Raw genomic sequence first — 25,811 nt, 5'->3', positions numbered from 1 at the left:
ATTTGCATACATGTGTGATTTTGTTTTTGCTTAAAGTAAATCCATGTAAGGCACTGTGGTAGGCAATTCGCATAGATTACTTCACTTAATTCTCATGGCAACTCAGTGAGGTCAATATTATTATGATACATATATGGTAAGTGAGTTCAAAATAAGCATGAATAAGCAAAGTAATTTGCCCAAGATCAAACAAAAAATTATAGAGATGGGATTAAATCAAACAAATCCAATTTCAGACTCAAATGCCATGTTGTAGATATAATTTATATATAGTAAACATCATCCTTTTTGGTGTATTTTTTTAAAAAATATATATTTTGGTGTATTTTTTAAAAAATATATTTTTTATTAATTTTAGAGAAAGAGGAAGGGAGAGGGAGATAGATAGGTAGGGAGAGAAACACCGATGTGAGAGAAAAACATTAATTGGTTGTCTCCTGTGTGCACCCCAGTCCAGGCAAGTGCCTTGACCAGGAATCGATCTGGTGACCTTTTGGTGCACAGGGCAATGAATGCTCAACCAACTGAGCCACAGCGGCCAGGGCTGGTATATCATTTTATGAGTTTGAGCACATGCACACAATCATGAAATTACTACCACACTCAAGATATAGAGGCGCTTCATCACCTCTGAAATTCCTTCACGCCCCTTTGACGTCAACCCTCAACCCTTCTGCCTTCCCTAACCTCTTGCAACCACTGATTTGTCTCCTTTACAGTTTTCACTTTTCCAGAATTAATGTCAATGGAACCATGAAGCATGCAGCCTTTTGAGTCTGGCTTCTTTCATTTAACACAAGCATTGAGATTCATTCGTGTTGTTGCCGGAATTAGCAGTTCATACTTTTTTTATTACCAAGTACTATCCCATATTTATTCATTTATCCATTGAAGGACATCCAGGCTTCAGTTTTTCAAATTCCAATACCTTAACCATGATAAAATACTGTATTTTCTCAATGAGAAATATTTTCTAATTATCATAGCCAGTGTCCCCACTGATATCTTTGTTTATGTATTCTCTCTTGGGTTTCCTGAGAACTTCTGTGTAGAGCTAGAAAGAAACACCAAATCTGCTCCATCTCAAGTACAGCTCTACAGTGTCAGCTTCTCTCTCATGCAGAAATGCCATTAAATTTTCATTATAACAGTCATGCAGTACCTGTCACAAAGCAAGTGTTTAAAACTGTATGAGATGAATAAAGAAGCAAATGAATACCAAATAAATTATCCAAATTAATTTTCCGGCACAGGACGTAGAGGAGAGGGTAATAAAATCAAGATTGGTAATTCAGCCTTGGTGTGGAAATACAGTTTAATAAATGATGTACAATGTACCAAGAAATATAAATATAGGATTCTAGAAGTCCATAGTTTATTTCCTTATACTGTGCCAGTACCATTATTTGAAAAGTGAAAAAAAAAAATTGATCTAATTCCACAACATCAAATAACTACCTTGACTGTATCTTTTCTCAGTTCTAAACATTTTTCTTATTTAATTAACTGGTGATTTCATTGAATTGACCCAATCAGTTATTGCTTTGACATTGGTGTTTTTCTAAAAAATTGTTTTCTTATGATAACATAGCTTCAGAATATTTCTACTTAGTTGAATTCAGGTTTCCAAAATCCTATTCCTTTTAACAAGGCAATTTACGTACTGAATTTAATCTATTTCAGTTAAAAAACACTTTTGACTAAATTCAACTTTTGTGGCATGGTTGTTTTTTTCTTTTCTGCAAAGGATATACGTCAACAACATCAAGGCACTGAGAAAACAAACACAGGGATTAGAGTCAGAAAACATTGGTTCCATTCCATGTTTTGTCATTATCATCAGTGTGACTTTTGGCTAATTTTAAAACCTCTCTGAGCTCTATTTCTTTATCTATTAGATGAAGATAACTTCTGTGCCTTCTGCCTGGGAATATGGTGAGGTTCAAAAAATACTATGTATATGAATACCCCTCAAATTCTGTGTAATGAGCAAGTGTGTCACCAATGTTCAGGGCCACTCTGGTACTAAAATTTTTCTTGCATAAGCCTTTCCTACCAATCAAGTCCACCCACACACTCTGTTATCCAGGACTGATAGGTGTTCTGGGCCTTTTTAATTGAGCAAAGCTTTCTCAAAGGGCAGTTGGCATGGAACTTAGCAACATCTTGTGGCATCTGTGAGCTTCTTTTTTGTGATGTAAGAAAGCCTCTCATGTTTGGGACCACATAAACTGCCCAGGTGATGAGTGGGACTCCTAGAAGTAGTAATTAGCTCTGCAGACATCAGTAGAGTTTATGTGTTCAGCTCAGTTCCCAACCAGTTTTCTGTACAGGCCACACTGGAAGTTGGACAATGTTGACCTTAATTCCTCTCCACCCCACCCCAACCCACCCCACCCCTCTCAGGCCAGATCGTCTCTGAGGTCTCACTCCCACCTCCCCCTCATTCTCCAGCACCTGATGCCCTGTTAATTTCTCTAAAGCCGTGGTTGGGTGGCCTGTGTGTCTTTCTATCATTAGATCTTCACTTTTTATTTTCAAAATATGTTTTGAAACAATTTGGATGTCTCTAATTAAGAGAAATGTGCTAGGAAAGCATAAAGATGGAGATTTCAAGACAATATCAACTGGAAGTGTAAAGCTCTATGCTAATAAAAATGATTCTTATTGAATATGTCCTCTCCAATTTTGACAGTTAAGTTTCTGACAACTCTGATGATTAGGGAATTATAGATGAAAGATATGTGAATTTGAGAGAAAAATAAGATAAGGGGATTGAAGTAGAGAGTGAACTGCTGGAAGCCATTGAAAATATTTTTACCTCAACTGAAATAATACATATTAAATAAAGAATAGTCCGGTGATATTTCATACATCTAAAATTCATAGAAATTGTAACTCCAACTAATTTCCTACTGCCATTTCTGTCCACTGGTAACTTTACAACATTTTCTTGCTATAACAGTTTTTACTAGATGCTTATAAATTTGTTTTGCTTGGTAGCAGATCATATACATACCGGGGCATTTGGTAGGTATTGACTCATTCAACTCTGTTCTAATCAACTTTGTGGTATGCCTTTTTGCACGACTACCTTATAGAGTAGATTCTGAAAGTACTTGGTCCCCGCCGAGCAGATGTACCCGTGAGAGAACCGCAGGCAGCAGGGAAATGGGACACTTTTGCTAGTGGGAAGAGCCATGAAACATTTTGCTTTTCAGCAACAGCAGAAACAAGGCTCTAAGTGTTCAGTCCTTCTTAATTTGGTGGGTGTTGTTCTTTGGTGGTATATCTATTGTGTTGGCATGGCTTGTGGCTGTGATGTCGTGGTTCCGGACCCAGGTGTTTTGGGAGGAACTCCTTAATCCTCCAATGGTGGCCGAGGGAGTGTAAGCAAGAGCACACAGTTGAGAAAATGGCTTCCAATTCCTCACTTCTGATCACTCCTGCCTTCCCTATTGTGACAACAGCAATAGGTCCTTTGATGGGTTAGTTCTGCATGTTGCTTTCAGATTCATTCTTGGAACCTCTGCTTACAGCCCACATTTCTTAAAGCAAGTAATTCAGTGATTAACTCTCTTCCATATTTGAACCCTAATCTATACATAACCTAAAACATTTTGGTGTAATTTCTCTCCAATTTTGATACCTTTTCTCATTTATGATTTGAATTATTGACTCTTTTTCTGGGCTTCTATAAGCTATCCAAGGGCACAGAGTAACTTGTATACCTGGGATGGAAATAGATTGAGGGAATCTTTCTTCAATGAGTTCCCTTTTATTTCTACAATGGTTGCTTTACCGATAGGGTTATTTATAATATCTGCTCTGTTCATCAGAATGAAGCTGGAGAATATCAAAGCTTTGGAGAATTGGGCTAACTGTACAGCTGTCCCACCTCCAAAAGGTTCAATTCTCACTATATAAGCAGGCACCTGAAATGAATTTTAAAAGTAAAATCATTCTCAATGCTTTCATGCCTTCCAAGTCTGCATTGCAAAAACTTCACCTACTTTTTCATTCTTTTATTTTTCCTTCTAATCATTCCAAAAGCAAGTGGTTTGAGATCAGAGAACATGCAAAACTAAATCTGGAAAAGCTGTATGGAGGTAAATATGTGTATACTAGATTGTGGAATGAGTAGCAAGCTCAGATGGGGAAGAATTATCATTATCTATGTAGTTTGACTTTTAATCAAAGTGATCAAAATATATTTATTTTCATATTTTGGAGAAAATGTCAGAGAAGCCTTTGTGAAAATATTTTTTTTTAATTTGAATTGATCCCAAGTCCATTTCTTGATTTAATTCCTAAAAATTAAATTAATGTATTCTGATTTGTGTTTTCTTCTCATTCATTTTCAATTTTATTTAAGCAAAAATTGAAGAAGTATTTTCTTGTTATTTTTATCAATGTCCTTAGATATTACTGACAAAATTAAAAGGTCATTATATGTGTTTATGATTTTATCACATTATTTTGCCTACTTTGCCTCATTTTAGAATGATTTCATGAACAGAAGAGAGGGGAGAGTGAAAAGGAATGAGGGAAGAGGAGGAGGAAAAGACCTTTATCTTTCTCAAGAGAGTAAAATAATACCTACAGGCACAGAAATCACAAATTGTTGGCTGAAGACTAGTAAAAGCCTTTCACCGATGGCCATTACCCTTGAGAGTGCACTCGATGTCTGGTGTTTAATAGTCTGGCACTTTAAGTGGTACATTGAAGCTTATAAAATATGTTAGTAGTTTGCTTTGGATTACCTTTGACTGCTTTTTTCTATGCCTGGATTTGGAAAAAAGTGAAGGGGAAGAGGTTGGCTCAAAAAAGCCTGGGAGGAAAAGTTGAAACAAATACAGGCAAAGCAAAGGATTTCTTCAGAGGGCCATTAGTCTGGCTTAAGCCATTTGGTTCCTATGTACTGAGCCTATCTCCAAGCATGTGCATAGGGGGACTGTACTAGTTAGGGGGCTGTCTTCACTGCTGAAAGGCTCATGCTTCTCACTGACTGATACATCAGATGAGGCCAAGATTGGGCCTTCAATGACTGATACTTACCCATCCCACATATATCCTTATCTCTTAGAAATGCGGTGGGAATACAGAGGGGTGATATTTGAAAAGCATTTTTAACTCTCTAAAAAAAGTTCAAATCTTTCTATTAATAAAAATGTTGTTGTTATAAATCCTGGACTAGACACAGATATAAAAGTTTCAACGTCAGCCAGATTTTGGATTTCAGAGTACTTTAGATGCACCAGATAGATAAAACACTAGCCTTTCTACGATGGAAGAATGCTGATATGTAATTTTTTCAGACGTAAGCCTAAACCCAGGGAAACTGGGGGAAGGGACACTAAATTGAGACAAATAGGAAATATATCCAAAAATAAGATACCAGACAAATAGGAAAAATAAAACCCTTAAAGCTTTTAGAACTTAAGAAAGTGTACACAGGCTCTGTGGGGGTGGGGGTGGGGGGGAGAATGCACCTCTATTAAATAATATAGAAGAACTGATTTTTACAAATTGCATATTCCTGAAGGGGACACCTTTATAATATATTACATGCTCTAATGAATCTATAAGTTACATGTAGTTCCAAAGGCACTTCAGCTTGATGTTTTTTGAGCAATTTAATAAAGTTACTCTAAATGTGTATAGAAAGGGGAAAAGTCACTTTTGAAAAGATAAAGTAAAAGGAAGATATTTCCTGTCAATCATTAAAACATATTACAAAGCCATAGTAGTAAAAATGATCCCTTGATCCCTGCATTGGTGCAAGGACAAGCAAATAGATTTCTGGAACAAAATAGAGAGCTCAGTGATAAAAGTACATATGTAGAGAAATATAATTCATGATTGAGTTGCACCACAAACCTAGGAAAAGCAGGATTGTTCAAAAAGCCACAATCTCTCTCAATAAATGATTGATTCATAGATAAATAGATAGATGATTGGTAGATATTCTCAAACTAACATAGGACTCAAGGATTCTAGAATTAAGGATTTAGGACTATGACCTAAAAGTGAACAGTAATATAAAGATTATAGAAGGTAAAGTAGGATGATTTAAAAAAAATAAATGATTCATTTTATCACACTAAAATTAATGATTTCTAATCAATGAAGAACATCAGGGACAAAATTAATTTGAAAGTAATAGATTTGAAGAAATTATTTATAATGTTTATGAGGTGCTTACATATACTACATACAAACAAATAAACAAACACTCCTGAAAATCAATAAGAAAGATAAGAACTAAATGGAAAAAAGTACAAAAGACATAAAACTAGGTCATTCACAAAAGGGAAACCCAGAAGACTAGCAAGCATATGAAAAGATACTCTAATACATCAATAATTAGATTTACTAAATGTGCCATTCTGGACAATGTCAAGCATTGCCGGAAGCTTCTCTGTTCTCAGAGAAGCGTATTTCTAAACTGGTGGTGGGATGCAGCCTGGTGAAGTCCTTCTGGAAACCACTGTATCCAAAATGAATTAAAAGCCACGGAGTATTCTTTTTTTATTTTATTGTTTTATTGCTTAAAGCATTACAAAGGGTATTACATATGTGTCCTTTTTTTCCCCCGCCCTTGACAATCCCCTGGCCTCCCCTACCCCCCAGTGTCTTATGAACCAGTCACCCACCTCCTGCACATGAGAAGAAAAGCAGAAAGATGCGTATAGGGACATTTAAGTGTAGTGGAGTTTATTTTAGATAGTGGGGAGTTAGAGGCAATCAGGTTGTCTATAGCTGGGAGACTGGTTAAGTAAAATATGGTGAATTCCCCTATGGAATGCTATGGAGTACTTAGAAGCAACCAGCCAATTGTACTCACAGTGACATACAGATTTTTAAAAACAGTGCTTAATGAGTTAAGGAAGTAACAATGAGATTTAGAACATAATCTCATTTGTATCCATTAAAAATAGGTATACATAACTCATCTATACTAATAAAAGGGTAATATGCTAATTATACTGGGAGACCTTCCAGGAGACCTTCCAGACATTCTTCTAGACAAAGCCATAGTGGCAGGGCCGAGGTAGAGGCGGTTAGAGGCCAAGAGGAGAGGGCAGTTGTGGATGATCAGGCCAGGATAGGACTGCAGTTGTGGGTGATCAGGCTGATGGGGGGCAGGGCTGTTGGGGGTAAGCAGACCAGCAGGGGGGCCATTTGGGGGCGAGCAGGCCATCAGTGGGGGTCAGTTGGAGGTGATCAGGAGAGTGGGGGGACAATTTGGAGTGAGCAGGCCAGCAGAGGGCCAGTTGGGGGCAAGCAGGCCAGTGGGAAGGGAAGGTGGGGGCGAGCAGGCCAGCAGGGGTCCGGGCAGTTGGGGGCGAGCACACTGGCACGGGGGGCAGTTGGGGTGATCAGGCTGGCTTGGGGGCATTTGGGCATGAGCAGGCTGGTGGTGGGGGGGGGGCAGTTAGGGGTGAGCAGGCTGGCAGGCAGAGTGGTTAGGAGCCAGCAGTCCTGGATTGTGCGAGGGATGTCCGACTGCCGGTTTAGGCTCGATCCCTGTAAACCGGCATTAGGATATCTTTGAGGGGTCCCGGATTGGAGAGGGTGCAGGCTGGTCTGAGGACAACCCCCCCCCCCTCCCTGCACGAATTTCGTGCACCGGGCCACTAGTATTTTATAAGAACATATATAAGTGAAAGAATGCATATCCAACATGTTTGAATAGTTAATTGGCTATTTGTTGATGACATGGGGAATGGGAGCAAGGGTTGAGGTTGCAAGCAAGGAAGCAAGGAGGGAAGGAAGGAAGGAAGGAAGGAAGGAAGGAAGGAAGGAAGGAAAGAAGGAAGAAGGGAGGGAGGGAGGGAGGAAGGGAGGGAGGGAGGGAGGGAGGAAGGAAGGAAAGAAGGAAGGAAGGAAGGAAGGAAGGAAAGGAAAAGAAAGGAAAGGAAAGGAAAATAAGCAGGGCTTTGCATGGACCCATGATGACTTAATGCCATGATATTGTCAATTCTCTATAAGAAAGTTAAACATAAAAAAACAAACAACAACAACAACAAAATGAAAAGAAAAGTGGGCTGGTGTTGCTCAGTTGGTTGAGCATTATCCTATGCACAAAGAGGTCTTTGGCTTGATTTCCAGTCAGGGTACATGCATGGGTTTTGGCTTGATCCCCAGTAGAGGGCCTGCAGGAGACAGCCAGTTGATATTTCTCTCTCTCTCTTCCCCTCCCTTCCTCTCTCTCTAACAACAACAACAAAAATCAATAAAAACATATTAGAAAAAGGAAGTTAAACAAAACAACACACACACATAAACACAAATAAAAACGACCCACAAGAAATGCAGGTATCTCAGGTATTCATCTTTTCTCCTTTTGCCAGGCACCATCACTTGGCCATTTTCCCCTAATATTTCCTATACTTCAGAAGCTCTAGTGGCTCAACCTCCAAAGGAGACGACAGGAAGGAAGGGAACTTACAAGGTGGTCATAGCCTCGCCTTAGCAAAGACCATTCCACTCCAGGCCCCTTTGTCTCTGCTCCCCAGCTTTAGTTAGGAAAGGCATTAGTCAGATGGAGCAGGAGGATACAACAAACAGAATATTTTAATTTATTTAACTATGTGTGTTTCCCCTGGCAAAGTGGTTATGGAGCCAGCCCAGGGTGATCCTGGTGGGAGCATGGTTCTGAGAGTGGAAAGCACTTCAGTGCCTCATATTCTGCCACAATAAACACTCCACATCACCCTCCCATGTTGGTTGTGATGAGAAACAGCATACCCTTGTAGAAACAAAGGGGAATTTTGCCTTCGAGGGTCATCCAAAATGTTGTTTGGAAAGTAACCCAAACAGGCACATTCTCTGACTAAGTTTATTTATTGCTCTGCAGCTATCAATAACAAAGACAATTAAATTAGCTGGGTCACAAGTCCATTTGAACTGAAGAACCCTATTATAAAATTAAAGTTTGTGGAAAGAGGCTCTCACCAGCCCTGCTCACAGGAAATTGATGGAGAGGCTCTTGGGATTTGTTGAAATTCAGAAAGGATTAATAGCTCTCGCGCTGCAAAATATTAACTTAGAACGCACAGAGTTTAAAATACTTCACCCAGGAAGATGAGCACTGGTTTCATTGCTTCGTTTTAGATATTGTGGGTTTTTTAAAGGATCAATAGGGAGGAACTTGGAAGTGGGTAAATAACTGTTCTGGGAGAAGCATATTCTGACTGCTCCAAGACGGTTTGTAATTTGCTCCGCCAAAGCCAGAACAGTCAATAAGTCAAGATGTGGTTTAGCTGCGCCTCCAAATAAACACTGGATTTTTTCATTAACTGATCAAATACAGAGTTCAAATGGAACTGCAATGTTCTTTTGTGTGGGTAAAAATAATGGATTACAGCAAATATCTTGGGGTTTTGGAGGCCACCCTAAGCATAGAGGTTAGCAAGACATTTTCTTTGTCAACCTCAGATCCCCCTGGCAGACTCGCAATGGAGCCTGAGTTTCATTAGTCCTCTTTTCTGACTCAAGAAAAAACAAACAAACAAAAACAGTGTCTCTTGAGTCCAGTAGCTGTCAATGTAGCTTGTCTAGTGCATCTGAGCGGGGTTCTGCTTCCCTGGGTTTGGTGGGCCGGCACCCATCCTACAGATTCCTTCCTCCCTCCCTCCCTTCTTCCTTCCTTCCTTCATCACATGAACTCCATTCTCCATTTTATATCCACGCATGTGAGAACTTGGCAAATTCTAGCCTCATTTATTGCACTCAAAGATAAAACTGTCCATTAGTGGTCAGGGGAATTTGGAAAAGTAAGTATTCAGAGTTAAGGAAAACATAAATAGAAATTCTTGTATTGGTCATGGCGGTTGAAATAGTTAATTATTACTCTTTAATAAGAATGGGATCTGACACTTTAATTTTCCAGAGCATTTCTGTACACATTCACTCTTCTCAACAACTCTCAGAGCTATGCAGGGAAAATATTATGTCTACTGATGAAGAAATTGAGGCTCAGAGGTTAAATGATTTTTCAAGGTTATAGAGCTAGTGAAGAGCAAGTCTAAGATACCAAATCATCTGATTCATAATGTACTTTCCATATTTTTTTTTTTCATACTGCCATTCATGTATTTCTTCTGCTGGTTGTTATGCCACCAATAGAGCTTTCACAAGAGTTGTATGTATTAGTAAAGGTTATGTTAGAACTTTCACAGAACTTTTAAAAATATTTATGTATTTTTACATTGGGTTTTTATTTTATAATACTAAAAACACATGCTCATTATAAGGAATTTTGAAAATGAAAGTCCTTTAAAAAAAGTATAATTTTCCCATCTAGTGACAAAATTAATATTTTGGTTAATTTCTTCCATTTTTTTCTGTGCTTGATCTGTTTGTTTGTTTGTTTGTTTTAGATTGTTATGGCCATAATTATGGTAAATATTTTACTTGGCTATTTTCATATTTTTATCATAAACATTCTCATATTTTGAAAAATATGGGTTTACCAACATTATTAATGTGTAAAAAGATTCTATTTGATGGTTCTATCAGAATTTAGTTAAGCAATCCATTATTTTTGGTCATTTTTATAACTTTTTGTTATCCTTTGCTCACTATATTTTTATCGGAACCATGGAAATCACATCCCCAGATGAAGATGAAACATTAAATATACCTTTCTTTATTTATAACCTGTGTGCCAGGGTAACAAAACTCAAACTTCAAGTTGGTGTAACTGGTTGGTCCTTTATAGAGGTCAGAACATTTGGATGGGGATATCACACCATTCCAGGCAGCATAAATCAACTGGCATTAACCTTTTGTATGGCCCACATTCAATGGGTCATATCAATAAGCCATGCTATAACCATTGGGGTTTTGGAGAACCTGGAATACATAGCTCGGTTTCAGTTTAGTTACTCTAGATCCATTTTCCAAAATGGTATATGTCCCATAAATCCATAGATTCTCCATGTTGGCTTTCTGAATATTTATTAAAAGAGTTAAATTTATTTAAATGTCTTGTCTCTCTCTTGGTCCTTCACAAATGGAGATATGGTTGCAATGTCTCTAACAGCATGTGGAAGAGAATAGACAAAGAAACTCGGCCTGGGAGGGACCTCAGGGTATATCTAGTTCAAGGAATTAAAAGTAGATGGCAGTTAGACTGCCCGGGTTTGAATCCTAGACTTTTCAATTATTACCCATTTGAGCTGAAACATTCTTTAATCTCTCTGTTCCTCAGTAGTCTAATTTACACAATCGTATATAATAAAAGGCTAATATGCATATCTACATAACAGCAGAACGACCAGTCATTATGATGCACACTGACCACCAGGGGGCAGACGCTCAACACAGAAGCTGCCCCCTGGTGGTCAGTGAGCTCCCACAGGGGGAGTGCTGCTCAGCAAGAAGCCGGGCTCACGGGTGGTGGGGGGAGCCTCTCCCACCTCTGCAGCAGCTCTGAGGATGTCTGACTGCTGGTGGGGGATGGGCCTAAACCATCAGTTGGACATCCCCCAAGGGCTCCCAGACTCTGAGAGGGCATCCTCTGAGGGTTCTCAGACTGCAAGAGGGCACAGGATGGGCTGAGGAACCCCCCTGAGTGCAATAATTTCATACACTGGGCCTCTAGTACTAATAATAATAGTTAGTGCCTGCTTTACAGGACTGTTGTGAGAATTAATATGGTAATCTATGTCAAGCATCTACAAATCCTAAATAAATATTAGCTATTATTTTATCACTTCATTTTATGGAAGCAGGGGCAATAAGCCAGTCCAACTATTTTTACATTAAATGAAGCTTAAAAGAAATATATTGACCATTCATTTTATAGACAGCCTCAGTTTGGACTGGGAAAAAAATGATTTGCCATAGTTTGGCAAAGTTTTTCTTTCTATTATTAAACTCATTATCTTCAAATTGAGCTCTTCCCAGAATTTTTAAACCCTTGTGTATTACAGAGGAAACTGAATCAATAAACTTATGATTCACTTACCCTTAACTCATCAAACCATTTGATGTTTGGGGAAGCTTTATGTGCCTTCTTGGGTGGAGGCGCGCATGTCTTCTTTGAAACCAATAAATCTTTTCCAGCCATAAATAGCAATGAAATGCCAAAAGAAGGAAGAAGATCTAAACTCAAAATGGCTGAAAAACAAGTGAGCTTGTTCTGGGCAATTCGCATTCTGGCTTAACCCTTGATTTTAAGCGATAAGTACTTTCATTCCAGAAGGTGTGCACTTTCTTCCAACTAATATCTATTGGGTGTCTACTATGTGCCAGTCTCTATCAAAAAGGGAACCAATAAGAACTTTAAGTTCCAAGATGATTGTCTGTGGACCTATCTGAGACTAGGACTCTTCTGACTTGGAAAATGAGGACATTCAAAGGGCATTTGAGATAGAGGGGTTCTTCAGTGATCCAGCTTTGATTCCACGATTGTTGGCACAGATTCCTCCAGCTCATCTCTCCATGGCTTTGGCCCTGCCAATCACTCATCAATTTGGATTTCATCTTTTAGACTTCTCCTGACCCTTCCATCCATTTTGACCTGCTCTACACTACTGGCTCTGATATCAGGTTAAACTTTGCACTGCTCAGGGCTCTGACTCCCTAATTCTGACATGCACCTCTGCTGGCAGGATGGATACTCCTAGATTCAGCACTCACACATCTGGAATAGATACCAGAAAGAATTGCAGAAAGCATGGCAGGCAGATGTGCATGCACTAGAATTAATAAGAGAGAAAGGAAGTGGAAGGACCATATGGCTTCCCCATGGAGCAGGAACACGGGAGACCCTCAGAATACTCCCAGAACTGGTTGTTAGTGCTTTGCTCAAGTCTGAAGTGGCTACAAGTCTAAGAATACAGTCAAATAAGAGGATTATGATTTTTTTAAGAGTTGGATAGACTAATTTACCCCAGAGTGATGTGTCCTGAGAAATAACAGTATTGTTGTTCATAGATGTGCACCTGGGAACGCTTTATATTCATTTGAAACCTTATTTAGCTTTTCTAAGCCTTAGTTTCTTCAACTGTGAAATTAGAATCTAACTCATAGGACTTTTATAACAATTAAATGATTTTTTGTGTCTAATTCATTTAGAACGTACTAAATATTCAATTAATATTATCTACTAGTGTTATACTTTATTTGCCTTAGAGTGATAGGATGCCTAAATGGATCCCAAATAACAAAGGAGACTCTGGAGGAGGAAAAGGCTATCTGTTTTGTATGTATAGGCACCCGTTGCTTGAATTTTTACCTACGGAACCGTGGAGATAGGTAGACACAGCCATAGTTAACTTCTAAGCAGGGAGAAAACATAAACAAACATATAAATAAATAAATGAAATAAATTAAATTGCTGCACTGAACCAGGGAGTCTGATTTCGTAGCAGCATTCAGACTGAGGTCGGCCTTTCAACCTGCAGGCGGCCAAGAAACACATCTCTGCCAGCAGTGAATTAAAACATCAAGGAGGAGGCAGAACTCAAACAAGTAGTGCCCGGTGGAACTGTGCTGAAAACCTGACATCAATAATAACATCTCCTCTTAAAGGCTTTGAAATAATCATCCCAATGTGCCAAGGAAGATATAAATTCACTCTCTGCTCACTCTAGATGCAAATCCATCACCGTGGCAAGGAGGGTTTCTGTTTAAAGGGAGGCGGGGGGATCTCATCTGGGGTTCTGATTTCTTACACAACTTCTTTTGAGACGGTATGAGTTCATAATAAACACTTTGATAATATGTGGGAGATAACAGGCCACCCACCCACTCAATGAATTATGGATTTAAAATAACTAGAGCTGTGGTATAAGGTTGCAGCAGAGATCCCAAAACAAGCTGCAATTTGGGGGCAAGACATGGTAAGAGAAACACAGGCATTAGAGACTTTGTACTGTGAGGATTTTTAGGTTCTTCTGCAGTCACAGTTTTTTCTGAATATGCCTATGAACATATCATATATACCCATATTTTACATTTACCCATATATGTATACAAATATTTACAAATAATGCATGCAAGTAAAGTTTATTATTTATCAAAGAAATAAATCTTAATCACAGGAAGTGCAGAAATGTGGGACAAAAATCAAATTGGGGAGAGTGTTTGTTTGGAAGCAAAACCTCTTTCGGCCGTGTTAAACCTCTTTTGGTCTGTGTTGAGTGGCAGATGACAGAAAGTGCTCTAGGTAGTTTAAATAGAAAGGAATTTAACATAAGGAATTAGGTGCTCACAGAAACCTTATAAAACCTGGAGGATCAGGCTTGAGGCTGAGTTTCTAGGAACAACTTCCAGAGTAATCCATGGAACTGGATGACAGAAGAGCAAACACCATTAAGCATCTAGAGAAAGATTCAGTAGCTACAAAATTTTAAATCTCCCACCACATCTCTTGTCACTGGGATTATCCCACCTCTGTTATGATAAACCTGCCACAGATGCCTAACCCCTGGCCTGCATTTGAATCTCATGCTAGACCGTGGGCCATCTGCTTCTTCAGAAAACCCAACATCTGCATGACTCTGCTGCTACAGAAGGAGCAGAAGCAACAGAAGATCAGCCTCACAGAAGTCACTTTCTGACTTTGAAATGTCACGCATTTGCTTCTGATTGGTGGGTGTTAGTTCACATCCAGAAATTGAGCTGCAAGGGAATCTTGGAAATGCCTTAGACTTGCCACAAAGGCAGGGGCACTAGAAAGATGCGTTGGTTCCAATCTTGGGAGCTTCCTGGTGCGCAAGGAGAGACAGAAGAAAGAGGCAGGCCACTCCACATTGGTAGGTGCCAATTTTAATAAGCAAGGGAATTTACATAGGAGGTTTATCTTGGGTGCCCACAAGACAAATAGATCTCCACACCTGCCTACCAAAATCTGAAAAGTTTATATAGAGGCCTTAATTGGGTTCAGTTACATATATCCTCCATATCGTCTCAACAGTGCTCACTGTGGCAACAGTACACAGAGTGTACATTCCAAGAACTGGGGAAGGGGGGCCGAGTGTCCAGTTGCATGGATGTAGCTCAAGGCTGAACTGGTGGTTACATCCTCTCAGTTTACATCCTCTAGCAAGATCTTGGAATGAATATGGGTAGATGCCATTTACTAGATTTGCCACAGTGTCAGTTCAGACAGAGGAAACAGCAAGAACAGACAGCAAGGCATAAAATTACATACCACATTCAGTTACAGAAGGTTCTTGTATGGTCTGAATATAGAGTGGCTATTGGAGAATTCTGATCTTCTCAGGCAACACTCAGCAACCCAAGAGCAGTATCAGAGAAAATAGATGTTCTGAAGTTGCAAGGATGCAGGACTCTCCAGAAAGGTACATTACCCAGAGAATATTTTGGTTAGCACTTAAATATGTTTTTGGAATGATGGCCCCTACACAAGTCATGTCTTCAGGGTAGTTAAATACTCCCAAATATCGAAGCTCTTAAAAGATTGTTGATTACTTTAAAACAATCCTTGTGGTTAGAAATAATATCTCTTGCTATATTCTTCTGTAGGTTTTTCTTTTCTCCTTTTGCATTTGCTTAGATGCTAAGTAAGTCAGGAATAGTTAAATGATGAAGCTGATAATCTAAACTGAATTCAGAGTTAGAATGTCCTTTTTACTAAGTATTCATTGTTGGCTCTGCATTTATTTTATTGTATTTTACTTTTGCACAGAAGTTGCACTAATTTCCTCAGATTCTCTCCTTCCTGCTCTCTTCAATGTGTCTTTATTCTATCTGGCTGATTTGCCCATTTTTTCCATAGTGCTTCATTTGCTCACTGTCCATATTCTCTGGGCTCTTTTTGGTTCCAGGTTTTGCATTGTAAGACCTATTAATGATATAGCTCATTTTGTGGTGAGTACTACATTCTTAAAGCATTTATAAAAACAGCTGACAAATCCTCAGTTGTAATTAGGTCAAATAATTCTAGAAAATTTCTTTTGTTCACTGATTCTATGGACTCATCATGGCCTTTTAGCGCTATTTTTTTTCTTTCCTGGCACACAGATAATTACTTCTATTACCATCCTCAAATAACAACACGTTTCTTCTTCAGTCTTTGTCTGGAGCTGCCCATTAGCTCACTGACACCAGAGTTTCTAAAATGTTGTTTTTGTCCATAATTTATTTCACCCAGAAATTTCAGCTGAGTTGCAAGCATCTGGTTTTCAGCTAAGATCAGCTCTTTTCTCATCCAGATCCCTTATCTTCTCACTTAAGCATATGGAAGTTCAGATGCCTTCTAGATTGTATGGAGAGGTGCCAATTTGAAGGTATACATTCATAAACTGGGAGATGAGTTTTTAAAGTGCTGATTTATGTTAATATAGTTGCTCAATGATCTGCTCCTCTTCTGTTTTCTCAAGCTACACCTAGGTAAATATTCAAATAAAACCTAGGTACCAGATGGTTTTATTTGAATATTTACAGACCAAAGATCAGTAAACAGACACTTTAAGGTTTCTTAGACCAGAGATCACCTATTTCTACAGGTTCAATTATAGAACAGTTATTGAACAATTCCAATACTAAAGTTTAATCAAATAAATCTCTCGGTCCAGTTGACCAGAGTAATCAACTTGTATGAAGAAGATTCCCAGTGAGACACCAGGTAGGAGTGAGGTTCAGTCTCAGTGCCAATGCTGTGTCTGAGGCCATTTAGCAAATCCTCAGGGTATATCAAGTCTAGCTGCCACCCACTGGGTGTCTGCATACCTTTGTGGTGAGGTCAGATCTCAGGAAGTTGTCAGGGTGAGGCAAGCAGAATTTATCAGGTCAGAACAGGCCAAGATTTTGCTGTGTGAAGGTAAGGCTCTGCATCTGTCAGGCATGCAAGGCAAAAATGACACCAGGCTAGACCAAAAAACTCAGTTTTTCTCAGATTCTGCCAGGAGCCTGCGCTCAGTAGGGAATCAGAATGGTGGGGTTAATGTATATCCCATGAGGTGGAGCGCCAGTCATGCTTGGTGGAGGGAGGGAGGAGTGGCCCCTGCTTCACAGCCACACAACTCAGTCACTGACACCCCTGAGTCTGCCTGTGCCTGTACACTTCTGACCAGGCAGCTGACTCCTCAGTAGGGTGTGAGCTGTGCAGGTTGGGACAACAGGAAGTCCAGATGGTGGGTTATTGCAGTCCCCCAGACTGATACCAAAAGGAGGGGAGAGTTCCACCCAAGAAAGATGGTGTTTACAGTGTGGGAGAGGGACTTAGCACAGAGGTTCTGGCAGCTGTCCCTTCAGCTCTCTTCTCAGAGCCGCAAGCCCCAGATTCTCCTCATGCACCTCTAGTCCGTTCTGCCCTCCCTCCACAGGAGCCCATGTTGAGTGTCTGTGAACAAGATTTTGTGTGTTAGCCCTTTAAGCGTGTGCCTGTGTCTCTAGCAGATTTCCAGTGATGGCGAACCTGTGACACGCGTGTCAGAGGTGACACGCGAACTCATTTTTTTTGGTTGATTTTTCCTTGTTAAATGGCATTTAAATATATAAAATAAACATCAAAATATAAATCTTTGTTTTGCTATGCTTTCAAATATCAAAAAATTTCTGTATGTGGCACGGCACCAGAGTTAAGTTAGGGTTTTTCAAAATGCTGACATGCCGAGCTCAAAAGTTTTGCCATCATGGCTCTCGACTCCCTACTGATTTTCACTGCCAGATGCTATATGGGTGCCTCTTACTGGCTCTGGTGCTCTGGGTTGGGGGTCCTAGCATGGGTTTGAGATTTCATGCTCCTAAGGGGGAATCTTTGCAGTTGAGATATTACTTCCAGGATCATAGTCACCAACTGTAGGAGAGGGGCCAGTCCTTTTCACATCTCCTCCCTTCGGTTATAATTTCAGTTTGGTCCAAGAGGATGTGAGTATAGTTCCACCTACTCCCCTGCCATCTTGGATCCTGCTTGGGTGTCTTCTGTTATCTTGTCCTCTAAATTGGTGATTTGATCTTCTATTTAATCTAACCTGCTGTTGATTTCTTCTAGTGTGTTCTTCATTTCAAATATTGTATTCTTTATTTCTGACTGGTTCTTTTTTATTATTTCTTTGTTTTTTTTTTAATATATTTTTATTGGTTTCAAAGAGGAAGGGAGAGGGAGAGAGAGATAGAAACATCAATGATGAGAGAGAATCGTTGATCAGCTGCCTCCTGCGCAGCCCCCACAACCTGGGCATGTGCCATTGACCGGAATCAAACTTGGGACCCTTCAATCCGAAGGCCAATGCTCTATCCACTGAGCCAAACTCACTAGGGCTGTTGTTTTTGTATGCTTGCTATCTCTTTAAGTTCTCGCTGAATTTATGCATTAATCCCCTAAGTTCCCTAAGCACCTTTATAATCATTATTTTGAACTCCATGTCTGGTAGATTGCTTTCCTCCATTTCATGTAGTTCTTTTACCTGGGGATTTCTCCTTTTCTTTCATTTGGGGCATGCTTCTTTGTCTTTTCATTTGGCTGCCTCTCTGTATTTGTTTCTGTGTATTATGTAGATCTGCGCTCTCTCTCTCCATGTTCATAGGGTGGCATTATATGGTAAGTGACCTGTGGGTCTCCTTAATAGTCTCCCTGGTCACCTGAGCCAGCTGCTTCAGGAATGTCCCTGATCTTAACCCCAACAACTTTACCACCAGCCTAGACAAGGACATTTTCCCACTCCCCAAACATTCAATGAGATGATAGACTAGAAATACCCAGAAATGAGGATTCCCACTTACTCCATGCCCACAAGTTTTAAGTCTCCCAGTTAAGGAATAGGGATTTTATCCATTTATTTCATAGTGAGAATAGTCATAAAAATAAGTATGAACAGCCCATGATATTTTTATGAGTTTAGAAACTTCACAAACACTATACAACCAAACTTCTATAAATAATTAAAGGAGTTGGTTTTCCTCTATCTTAAATTCAATTATATAGAAGTTGCCTGTTGATAATAGGAGAGAATTGGTGGGATTTTTTTAGAAACTAAAGGTCATATGAAGAACCAAGAAAAAAAATCCTTTTAAGAGTGTATAGAATAGAAGTTCAACCCCAGCCAGGTGACTATTATTCTCCCACAAGTTTGCATGGGAAAGAAATTATCTTTAACCATACTCAGTTATTTTCAAATATATGCTCTGAATAGTTTCAGTGTCACACTTGTCTTTGGAGTAGCCAGTATCTGCTTTCTTATGGCTAAAAGAACTTTCATTTGAACCAGTAACTGAACAAAAATTAAACTGTTAAAAATGTGATTTTTTTAAAAAATAAAAACACAGCCTTTCCATTTTGGTTAAATAAGAAAAATAATTTTTTACTTAAAGGATGTGTTCTTTTATATTCCACAAAATATTTTGAAACTCATATTTTTACAAAGAGGTCTTTATTTAGCAATCATAAAAAACGAATAAATTAGGTTTGAACTATGCCTTGAAACCTAACTAAATCAAATCAGAAAGACTGAGAATTTAAAAAATATCTTACATGAACTTCCTGAGTATCAGGAGAATTGTCAGAAATTAAAGGCTTTTCTTCTGGTAAGTCAATATTTTATTTTAGTGCATCGACTTCTATTTCATTATCTCCTTTCAATTCATGTGAGAGGAACCCAAGGTCTTTATCTCTCAGTACACAGAGACTCTGCACCCACTTTAGCAGCTGCTCAGCTTCCCTCCTCCATGTGACCAGGACTGGTGGACCCATCCCCCCTCCAACTCCCTGCAATGTCATCATTGCCTGATGGGCAGTCTCAAACACTCATCTTTGAAGATTTCTGCAAGAATTTCGTTGAGGGAACCCCTTAGGGTGAGCACTGCTACGTGAAGGTGTGCACCTGTAAAACTGTGGCACGTCCTGCACACTGTTCTCCCACAGGAGGGGCCTCCCTGTACCCCTAGGGGATCTGCTGGAGCCTCTGTTGCCTCACCTTGTCCCCAGAGCTAGTCCTCACTAGACAAGAAGCCTGCCAGTCTGAGGATGACAGGGCTCTCTCCCCAGTGTTGACAGTGTCTCCCCACTGGGGAGGTGGGGCATCTCTGACATGTGCTGGTGTGTGCGCTGTTCTGGACAGACAGTGGTGATGCTTGCCCAGCATCGTGAATGAACTTCATGCTCAGGAATGGCACCATTTAAAATACAAACAATGACTTTATTACTCAACATGGATTATACATTGGAAAAATGAAGGCTAAAAACAGAAAAAAGATAATAATACAAACAAACAAAACCCCAAATAGTAAAAATAAAAAGATAAAACAATGAACCACGCCATGGAGAACATAAAAACAAAATAAAAAAATAAAAGAAAAGGAAAAGATCAAGCAGTGGGGGTATAACAAGTTTTTCCCTTGGGACAGGGCGAGCACATTTAAGAAGCAGCCCTTGAGCTGGGCCCTCCACAAGCAGCTCCTGCTCTGAGGCAGGACCCAGCATGGGTCCCAGGGAGGGGTCTTCATCCAGCGATGGGGCCTCGGTTTGGTCTGGGGCCGGCCCTGGCTCCTCAGCTGCAGCCGGAGAGGCTGCTGGAGGTGGTGAAAGCTCTGGAGATGGACATGCCTCCAGCTCTTCATCCTGCTCCTCAGGAAGGACTTTGGGTGTGACAGGAGCCGCCGCCTCTGCCTCCTGGGCTGCTGCTGGAGTTGGAAGAGGAGAAAAGATCACCCAGGTGCCTGCATGTCCATCTGTCCCCCAAAGACAGAACACTGGGCACAGCCCAGGACCCACCACAGGCCGTCCTCCATGCCCAAAGTCCAGCACATGGGTGGTCAGAGGCCAGTCTTTGCTCCTGGCCAGGCTCTGGAGTGCTCCCTGTGTGTCTGGCAACAATTTCTCCCCATAAGCTAGCATGGACTGCCCCCACCCTTCCCTCTCCCACACCTCCCCACCTTCTCACCTGCGGGCTCTGCCTCTGTGGGCTCCAGGTCTTCGGAACTGGTGTTATTAACATAGAAATAGCACTCCACATCAGAGTTGAAAGTTACCCTCCGGGTGCTGGGCCTGAGCGGCTTTGAGTTTGGAGGCTTGTAGAGCCTGGGCGGCTTCGGTGGAGGAGTCCTCCTCCATCCACCCACGGGCCCTGGCTCCCCAGACCCCCAGGTGGCCATGTTCACTTCAGGGTTTCCTTGGCCCTTTGTGTGGCTCCCCGGCCCCTCAATGCTGGACATGGGGCAGGGGACTTCCTCCACCAGCTGATGTTCCAACTTGATCTGGGTTGCGCTCTGCAATGACAGCGACCAGCAGCAGGTCAGGAGGCCTCAAGCCTGGCCCTAGTCGCTGCTGCTTCTGCCCCTGGACCTTCTGCTCCCGGATCAGGCCCAGCCCTGTGTCTGCACAGACCTCCACCCAGGGGAAGTGAGAGTCACCTCCAGGGCTCGGGATAGACCTCAGGCAGTAGGTAGCCTTCATCTGGGGTTTGAACTTGACTGGTCCTGACCCCCCAATCCAACCTGTTCCTATTCTGGGCAGGACCTCCCCATGTGAACACCCCTTCACCCCCCAACACACATACACACACACACACACACACACACACACGGAGGGGACATAGGGCTGCTCAGGTGGGATCAGAGTGGTGGCCTGGCCTGAACAAGACCTCCCTGTGATACCTCCGGGTCCCGGCGTGAAAAGGGCCACAGGCGTCGTCTGGGCTGAGCCCGAATCCAGCTACGGGCACGTCTAAACACACTGTCATCGCTGCCTCTCTTGAGGCCTCGGCGTCGGCGCACTGGGAGACAACAAGAAAACATGGTGTCCTCTCCAGTGTCTCTGTCCGAGTGAGCCGGGAAGGGGCAGTTATAGAATGGGGCTGCCTGGTTACCAGGTTCTGTTGGGCTCCATTGTCAGGAAGTGAGGTCACCCCTGGGTCCCCCCCACCCCGAGCATCTCCTCAGACATGAGCAGTGACCTCACTTCCTGACGATGGAGCCCAACAGAACCTGGAAGCCTGGTAACCAGGCAGCCCCATTCTATAACTGCCCCTTCCCGGCTCACTCGGACAGAGACACTGGAGAGGACACTATGTTTTCCTGTTGTCTCCCAGTGTGCCGACGCCGAGGCCTCAAGAGAGGCAGCGATGACAGTGTGTTTAGACGTGCCCGTAGCTGGATTCGGGCTCAGCCCAGACGACGCCTGTGGCCCTTTTCACGCCGGGACCCGGAGGTATCACAGGGAGGTCTTGTTCAGGCCAGGCCACCACTCTGATCCCACCTGAGCAGCCCTATGTCCCCTCCGTGTGTGTGTGTGTGTGTGTGTGTGTGTGTGTGTGTGTGTGTGTGTGTTGGTGGGGGGCAGCATAAGCGGGGTTCAGGTGGGGAGAGCCTGCCTGGAATAAGAACAGGTTGGGTTGGGGGGTCAGGACCAGTCATGTTTGCACCCAAGGTCAAGGCTGGCTGGGTGGACGTGGAGTGTGGGCGGTGCCCTCTGCCCCAGGTCTATCCTGAGCCCTGGAGGTGACTCTCATTTCCCCTGGGTGGAGGTCTGTGCAGACACGGGGCTGGGCCTGATCCGGGAGCAGAAGGTCCAGGGGGCAGAAGCAGCAGCAGGGACTGGGGCCAGGCTTGAGGCCTCCTGACCAGCTGCTGGTCACTGTCATTGCAGAGCTCCACCCAGGTCAATGTGCAGCCTCTGGTGGTGGAGGAAGACCCCTGGCCCCTTGAGTGGACGGTGGCCCACACCGAGGAGGGCCAGGAGAGGCCTGACGTGAATGTGGTCACTGGGCGGTCTGGGGAGCCAGGGCCCGTGGGTGGATGGAGAAGGACGCCTCCACCGAAGCCGCCCAGGCCCAACAAGCCTCCAACCTCGAGGCCGCTCAGTCCCAAGACCAGGATGGCAATATTCAACGATGTCCTGGAGCGCTATGCCCGTATTAGTAACACCAGGCGGGAAGACCCGGAGCCCAGGGAGGCAGAGCCCGAGGGTGAGTAGGTGGGGAGGTGGGGGTGGGAAGGGCCATGCTAGCTTATGGGGAGAGATTGTTGCCAGACACACAGGGAGCACCCCAGAGCCTGGCCAGGAGCAAAGACTGGCCTCAGACCACCCATGTGCTGGACTTTGGGCATGGAGGACGGCCTGTGGTGGGTCCTGGGCTGTGCCCAGTGTTCTGTCTTTGGGGGCAGATGGACATGCAGGCACCTGGGTGATCTTTTCTCCTCTTGCAACTCCAGCAGCAGCCCAGGAGGCAGAGGCGGCGGCTCCTCAAACACCTGAAGTCAGTCCTAAGGAGCAGGATGCAGGGCTGGAGGCATCACCTCCTCCAGAGCTTCCACCACCTCCAGCGGCCTCTCCAGCTGCAGCTGAGGATCCAGGGCCGGCCCCAGACCAAACTGAGGCCCCACCAACGCAGAATGAAGAGCCCTCCCTGGAGACCGTGCTGGTTCCTCCCTCAGAGCAGGAGCTTCCTGTGGAGGGCCCAGCTCAAGGGCCCCTGGTCGAATGTGCTTGCCCTGTCCCAAGGGAAAAAATTGTGTTAGCCCCACTTGTTGATCTTTTCATTTTCTTTTCTTTTTTAATTTTTTTTTATGTTCTCCTTGGTATTTTTCAGTTCTTTATCTTTTATGTTTAATATTTGGGTGTTTTTTGAGAGGGTTGCTTTTATTATTTTTTTTCTGTTTTTAGCCTTTTTCCCCCCATTGTGTAACCCATGTTAAGTAATAAATGTTATTTTTGTATCTTAAATGGTTATTGTTGGTATTTTACATGTTATTGTTTATATTTTAAATTCCTGAGCATGAAGTACATTCAAGGTGCTGTATAAAGATCACCACTGACCAGTTCCAGGATGTTCCATCATCCTCAAAGGAAACCCTGAACCAACAGTACTCACTCCCCACTCCTCCTGCCTCTTTAAATACTGTTCACCTATTCATTTATTCAGGAAGTAGTCATTAAGTACCTGAATTATGCCAGAATTATACTCAGTTAATTAGTTCCTTGTGGCAGAGATAGAGATGAAATAGCAAACAAACGTAGAGATAATTCCTGCTCTCATGGAGCATCAATCGGGGGATGGAGGTCATTAGTCAAAGAATCACAATAATACTACTAATATAACTGGGATCAGCGCTATAAAGAAAGTACACAGAGATCCAACAGTATGAGCTAAAGGAAATGTGAAGTCTGTAAACAGATTGTTTACATTTTATTTAGGTGAGGAAACATCATGTCAAAGATTGACTTTCCGAGATCTCTCAGCTCATTGGTGTCAGCACCAGAACTGGAATCCGGTATCCTTTAATTCTTGCCTGCTGCTTTCTCCATTATACCAAACATCTTCCTCTTGGATAGCATTATGACTTTTTATTAGAAATGATCCTAGGCCAATCATGGTTCCTAGTAAAGAGTTTGTTCTCAGAAAGCATAGCATCTATGTCTCATGACCAATTAATACCATTAAGAAAATTATTTTAGTAACAGTTTTCTTGCAGTAAAGTGGTAATGCCATCTGGCTAGAATAAGATATTTTGTAGCAGTATAAGAAATGTTAACCTCTGGTGGGGGGGGGTGGTTAGAAGAACATCTGTAATACATCTTCAGTATTAAATTAATGTCATTTCCAGTTGTGCTGGCCAGATTCTTTGTCTTTCTTTGACAGGCTGACAAAGAATGAAAACCAACCCAAATTATGTCTCCTGTAAGTCACATGTGGCTCAACTGGACTCTTTAGCTGAAGCACTGACATGTGGCAATTTTGTAGAAACAAATGATCATTGTAGAGGCCATGATCCGCAAAACAAATGGGATGCAATTAGCATGTGTCACCACTGGTTTTTGGTTAGAAGTATCTTAATAGATAACAAATAATAAAGGTCAGTGTATTGAGACAAACTCAGTTAATTAGTTCCTTGTTTCTGGGGAAGAAAGGAAATTATTTTGATTATTTTTTTCTCCACTGTTCCCCATAGAAAGAGTCAGGGTCCCTTGTATTGTTTGGTTTCTCACTTCTGTAAAGAGAGCTCTAAAATTTGTCCTTACAGTTTTAGCACCTTCTTTGCAAAATAGATTTTTTATTGCATTTTTCATGCTCAAGGTATCCCAAAGCAATTCACAGTAATGAGTTTCAAATCTGGATTGACGGTGGCTCGGTAGGCAATCATGTTAGCCATTACATATGCAAGGCTAGCTTACACTCAGCTCTGAAATTAAAATATATCTCTTTACAAGAGCACATTCTCCTGGGATACATACATAGGTCTCTCTCTCTCTCTCTCTCTCTCTCTCTCTCTCTCTCTCCCCCCGCCCCCCCCCCCCCCCCACTTGCTTAGCACAGAACCTGCACTGACAGTTACCAAGTGGAGGTAAAAAGATATGATGTGCATCACTCTAACAGATATATTTGATGATTAAAGAAATAAATTTGGAAAATTCTTAGGTTATATTGGGGGCGGCAGAGGGGCGGTCTACACAAAGAACTAGGCGAATGCAGCTCACACTGGGTCTGCATGTCCATGCTATCAGCAGGGCTGCGCTTGCCTCCAAGAGGCTTGCAAATTCAAAGCCACCTCTCTTGAACACTCTATGCCTGTGTGAGAAACTACTCCCAAGTGCTCCCAGAGAACTCTCCAAGCCCCTATCATAGCTTGTATTATGCATGTTTTCTTTTTTATATCTCTCAGTAGACTATAAATTCTATATGAGCAGCAACCTTGCCTAACTTGTTCACTGTTGAACTCACAGTAACTTAGTCACATTACCTGACCTATAGTAGTTGCAAATATTAGAATGAAAAATAAAGAAAAGATGGATGGGAGAAGACAGAAAAAGTAGAAGAAGGGAAAAGATGTAAAGAGAGGCTGGAAAGAAAGAACGGTTTAAGTATATTCTGGAATAAGATATGATTGTTCTG

The sequence above is a fragment of the Myotis nattereri genome (genome assembly GCF_964212035.1).
Source record: "Myotis nattereri genome assembly, chromosome: 12".
Classification (NCBI taxonomy): Eukaryota; Metazoa; Chordata; class Mammalia; order Chiroptera; family Vespertilionidae; genus Myotis; species Myotis nattereri.
Note: the sequence above shows the minus strand (reverse complement) of the source record.